Raw genomic sequence first — 6,000 nt, forward strand, 5'->3', positions numbered from 1 at the left:
ATGTCTCAGTGTCAGGATGCAAATTTGTAATGTGGGCTGGTATCACAGGCTGTGATCTATGGGAACCCTTGCCACAGGTGGACCTACTAGGAGCAGATACAGACAGGGAAGAAAAGGAAGCTGTGATTAACAAGCTACTGCCCTCACTGCCTGAGTTGGGACTTTCTGGTAGCCAGAAACTAGTACCTCACATACAGATGAGCTATTGACTGTATGGTGATGGGTTCTTGCCCCTTGGGAAGCAGCAGTTCCTGGCTCCTGCTGAGTTCCTTCCAGCAAGTTCAACCACTGACTTAGAAAAGAAAAATACAATCTGACATATAATCCTTGACAAGTTGCTGACCCTTGTATCTGAGGGATGAGAGGAGACGATTCTCAATGTTCACATAGTTCTTTTCTCTATAAGCAGTAATTCTTTGTCCACAGCCTTTAAAAAAAAAAAAAAGAAAAAAGTCTGGGTTGAAGACAGAAAGTTCTGTCTCATTTCTGTGTGTAAGAAGTCCCTTTTACGGATGATTGAATTCAGCTGTGTCTAGAGTGAATGTTACAATTGTTTAATAATGTGAAGCCTTAAATTATATCCAACTGATTCTGTAGGGGGATTTTGCAGGCAGGAAGAAGTTAATTATCCAAAGCTGGATCCAGATCAAGATTAGGCTTATTGGCTCACACACTGTAAGCTTGATAGCTCTAAAGTGGTAACTAACATAGGTTTTTTTATATCATTTGTGAGTATGTGCTATGCTGTCAGAAGGTACTTTTCCAGACAGCTTAAGAAACAACTTTTTGCCTGCTCATTAATCAATTACGCTTTTCTTGAGAAAAGGAATGTAACCTAACATAATACTCCAATAGTTACTGCATTACTGATTTTTGAATGCCTTTTCATATTGTGGATGCTGGCTCTTAGATGAAAAAGTTCTGCTGGTAATAACCTTACAATTGTCTTTTTTTTTTCCCCTCAAAACTAGTCAAAGTCAACATGACCATTATGTTTTCAGTGTTCTCATTTGTACCAATGTGAAGTCATCTTGATGGCATGAATATATTGAGGAACCATAGCTGGATTTTCATCATATTATTTGAACTGTGAAGTGAAACTTACTGATAAAATTCTAGACCAGCAAAGCTAACAAGTGTTTTATTTTTCACACTGTAGGGTAAGGTTGTTCTCTGAGGAATTAAATCTTCAGCCAGTATCAGGAAGTTAAGCATAAGTATGAATGTATATTAATACTAATTCTGATTTAATTTAAATCAATAGGAATTTGCTGTTGAGTTCAATAACAGTTGAACTGAAATCCCACTGTCAAATTCTGCATGGTTCTGCTGACCTCTACTAACCCCTCTTCTTTATAAGGAACCTAAGTGATCAGTACCATGAATTTGTAATGATTTACAGTAAAATACTCAAGCATACGAATTATTGTAAGAATGATCTTATTTCATCTTTAACTTACAACTTAACACACCAGTTAAAAGATTTTAGAGTTTATAGCCCATACTTAAAGTGAAGTTGGTATCCCCTTCTGAAGTTACTTTAGGGAGGCAGAAACTCAGACTCCTGAAGGAGTAGAAATAAACCTGTCACTGTGCTCTTAAGACAGGTTGGTGCTCAGATATTAATAAGAACAAAATACTTATTTTGGATTATAACTCATTATTACTCAGCGACTTCTTTGCCTCAGTCTTCACTGGCAAATCCTTGAGCCACACTGCCCAGGTCGCAGAAGGCAGGGACTGGGAGAATGCAGAACCGCCCACTGTAGGAGAAGATCAGGATCGAGAATATCTAAGGAACCTGAAGGTGCACAAGTCCACGGGACCTGATGAGATGCATCCACAGGTCTTAAGGGAACTGGCAGATGAAGTGGCCAGGCCACTTGCCATCAGATTTGAGAAGTCCTGGCAGTCTGGCAAAGTTCCTGCTGACTGGAAGAGGGGGAACATAACCCCCATTTTTAAGAGGGGTAAAAAGGAGCACCCAGGGAACTACAGGCCGGTCAGTCTCACCTCTGTGCCTGGCAAGATCATGGAGCAGACCCTCCTGGAGACTATGCTGAGAGAGGTTGTGGAGGCCCCATCCCTGGAAGTGTTTAAGACCAGGTTGGATGAGTCTTTGGGCAACCTGGTCTAGAGGAGGGTGTCCCTGCCCATGGCAGGGGGGTTGGAACTAGATGATCTTTGAGGTCCCTTCCAACCCTAACCATTCTATGATTCTATAACAGGCAAGATGTTTTGGGTTACCTACAGACATATGGGATCATTGTGAAAGTATCTTAAGCTATTCAGAAACTTTTTAAATACTGCTATACAAAAGTGAAGTTATTCCAAGATTCAGTAGTATCCTCCCCCCCCATATTGTAAAAGTTAACTGGGGAGAAAAAGTGTTCTAGGATATATAAAGACTATATCTGGTAAGAGAAAACCTTACTTCAGCAGCAATCTTCTTATCCTATGTTAGACTTTATACTGTTAATGCAGTGTGTTAAATGAGGCTGATCTGTACGTGCTAGTTTTTTAGAACTAATTTATTGCAAATGAGTCTAAAATGCAGATAAAAAATGACATCCCTTTGGCAGACAGAATTAATTTTCTGCAAGGGAATTTCATCTCTTGTGTGCACAAAAAATGTAATGCCCAAATAATGTTTTGTGAAAGTTGGCCATGTACAAATGAAGACTGAAAAACAAAGTTTCCTTGGAAAAGCTTAATGTATAAAAGAAGAAGTAGAAGGAAATTCCGATCTCACTGAAGTTAAATTTTTCCATTGTCTTTTACAAGATCAGTTTTAATCTTCAGTTTTCCAAAAACAGGCTACCCAGGTGAGTGTGATCTAACAAAAAATATAAAGAAAAGTCATGGTAACAGAGGTCTTCTACATTTTGAGCCTTTAACAGTACATTTTTTACAGTGTGTATCTTTTCAGTTACTGTTGATTTTTGAAACATATCTTGATTTTTGAAACATTGATGACAACACTAGTGTCATTTCCTTTACGAAATGAAGCTCAGATATAATGGTGAAGTGAAATGGAAAAACAAGAAAACAAGGACAGGATGCTTGCTGCTTGACTGACTGACATACACACAGCTTGAAGGGAAAGGAAGCACAGCAAATCCACTTCCTATTCAAGTCAAACCCTAGTGCTAAAAAAAGAACTAGAGATAATAACAGCAAAGTAAGTTGTCTGAAAAGGGCCACAAATTGTCAAGGTGAAAAGGAGGAAAAGGCAAGTAACAAGATTATTGAAGAGATAACACACTGTGACTCTGTCAACCATATTTTGGGTAATGTCTAATTTTTACCTTCTGCAAGAAAAAGAAAAAATATCTTTTATTATTTACCTTACACAAAGTATGTTATAAATTGCTTAAAATAAGTTGTTTTAAGCAATAAATTGCTTTAAAACCCCACCAAATTTCAACATTTCAGTCGTTTTTATTTCTTGCACTAAAACCTCTGCAGTTTCTGTCAGTTTTTGATTACATTTGTAAAATGGGTATACAACTCACTCTCCTGTGAAAACCAAACATATTTATCCAATTATTATTAGTGTGCTGTATTTCCTAGGTCACATCTTGGAATTCTTGCCAATGATAGTACTTGCTTACTTTTGTAAAGTATCTAAAGACCTAAGGTAACTACAGTAGGTATACCAAATATTGTGTTGTCTGATGTAGGTATGGGGAATGTTTCCTAGCCCAGCAACTAATAATGCAAGAATGAGATTTGACAGTTTTATCATCTTGGTTGTGGTAAACTAGTAGTAGAGTCAAATGCTGCGCTGTTCCCCTCAGATACAAGTTTGTTAAGGCTTTTCCTCACAGCCTGTATTTCACAGGTAACAGTCAACATTTAAGTGGGATCTGATACGTATTTAAATGAAGGATTTGAATTTGTGAGCCAGACTGTATAAATTCACTGACTCTAGACTTTTCAGAATCTGTAAAATGTTCAGTTTTTTGGGGCATCTGTTATTTTGCTAAGCCCGATCATCAAGCAAAGCCCTTTGTGTTCTCCACTAACCATGATTAACCATCTGGCAGCTATCTGTAGATTTAGTTTCCCAAACCATAATTTCTTTCCAGTGCTAAGCCTAGGAGGACGACTAGGGGCCTCCATTGGCGTCTGCGTTTTTGTTATTTTAAAAAATTACTTCCAGTATTTCTGCCCAGTACTTAGCATCCTTATTTACTTTAGAGTATTTCCAGCAGATGGGGAGGAATGTTTCATTTTCCTCACATTCAGCACATTTCCAAAGAATGCTGATTTCTTTTTTTGGGGCTATAATGGAACAAGATACCACTAGAATAATATGTTTCATAAGGGGTTTCTTTGATGGTTGCACTTCTTGATGATCCCAGAGATCTCTTAGATGCCACTGTTTATCATCTTACCTCGTCCTGCTTCAACTGTGCCATAAAAGCGGAAGTGTTGTCTGGAGAGCCAGTCTGCTCTGAAAAAGTACTCCAAGTCTTCTCTACTGCCTTTTACAGCTCTGCATTCATGAAAACCATGCTAACCATGTCTGACAGTTACAATTTAGAAAACAAACAACTGCTCCAGTTTACAGGAAGAGCAAAATAGTTCTCAATTCCAAGATAATAAGAATTGTTAAAAAAGCAAAACAATGTTATCCGTAGTTTTTCTCCTGGTTTGAAGGAGTGCCAAGTTTGCATGCTATGTGAGCTTGTAGAAGCTTTACATTATAAAGACTAATTCCACATTTTTGGTAGTGCTTTGTGTCAGTGACTTGGCTTCCATGCCCTCTGCTACAACATACAGGATTTAAAGTCTAAATATATGAATCAATACTATCACAAGGCTGGAAAGCACAAACTTCCCATGCACTTAACAGTGTTGTGAAACGAGTGAAGCTGTGTTGAAGTTATGTTGACGTTGAAATGGTTTACTGTTAAGGGTGATGAGGATGGTGCTGTACTTCACCTTTGTATTGTAATGTCAGAAAGAAGAAAAACTGCTGCTTTCCACTATACGTTTTGTGGCCCACTCTCAAGTTATACCTAGGTGAGATTATTTTAAGGAGTGTTCTCAGCAGCCAGATTACTACATGTCCAGTGAAACAATTCTGTTCCAAGCCTAGGAAGTACAGATAAATAAAATAGAAACATTAATCTAAGGTTTGTGGTTAAATAATTACTGGTTGCAGGAAGTCTGCCTTCCCAGTTTTTTCATCAGCTAATTCATCTAGATCATGTCTTATATCAGCTCTGAATAGATTGAAGTCAGTGTAGTGTAGAAAGCTGCCAGAGGGGTTTCTGGACCTTTTCAGTCTGTGCTAAGAGAGGCTCTGGGTAGCGTAGCTACACAGTAGGCCTCTCTGTATGTGCATAGAGAATTATTATGCAGGACACAGACTAGGCTCAAGTACCATTAATGGGGAAAGTCCAGGGAAGGACCATGGGAATCGGTCATGGTTTCTAATCTTTCCAGGCTGCAACACAGGCAGAAGCTGTTTCAGAGTGTATTCTGGAAGAGACGGTGTGGAAGGTCGTGCAGTCCTCAGGGACCTCATGATTTGGCAGGTGAATTCCCCCTTCAGAAACACGCTCGTAGCCTGTCATTCCTGGCATCGTGCCTGTTTTTCTGGTTTGAAAAGGGAGGGGTGAATTTCCATGTATAAAAGTACCTCTGTCTAGAGTTCACCTCAAATGGTTGTTGAGTAGCTGCCACACTTTCTAGCTGGCCTTAAGCCTCAAACTCTGTGACAGAGAAACTTCTTTTCTAAAAGCACCAGGGAACATAAAATACTTTTTTTTTGTGATTTTCTTTTATAAAAACACTTGAACTACATTGGAAATATTGTTCAGATACAAACTGGAGTTTGTCCTAAAGAGGACGAGAAATATTTGAGGAAAAAGATGTTTATCTTTCTATTTTCACTTTCAACATTAAATCATTCAAAGCTTGTGGGTGCTGATTATAGTATTTCCTCTTTACTTCTTGTAATGCTCTTCTCTAGTACAAGCAGTTATG

Source organism: Grus americana, chromosome Z (genome assembly GCF_028858705.1).
Source record: "Grus americana isolate bGruAme1 chromosome Z, bGruAme1.mat, whole genome shotgun sequence".
Classification (NCBI taxonomy): Eukaryota; Metazoa; Chordata; class Aves; order Gruiformes; family Gruidae; genus Grus; species Grus americana.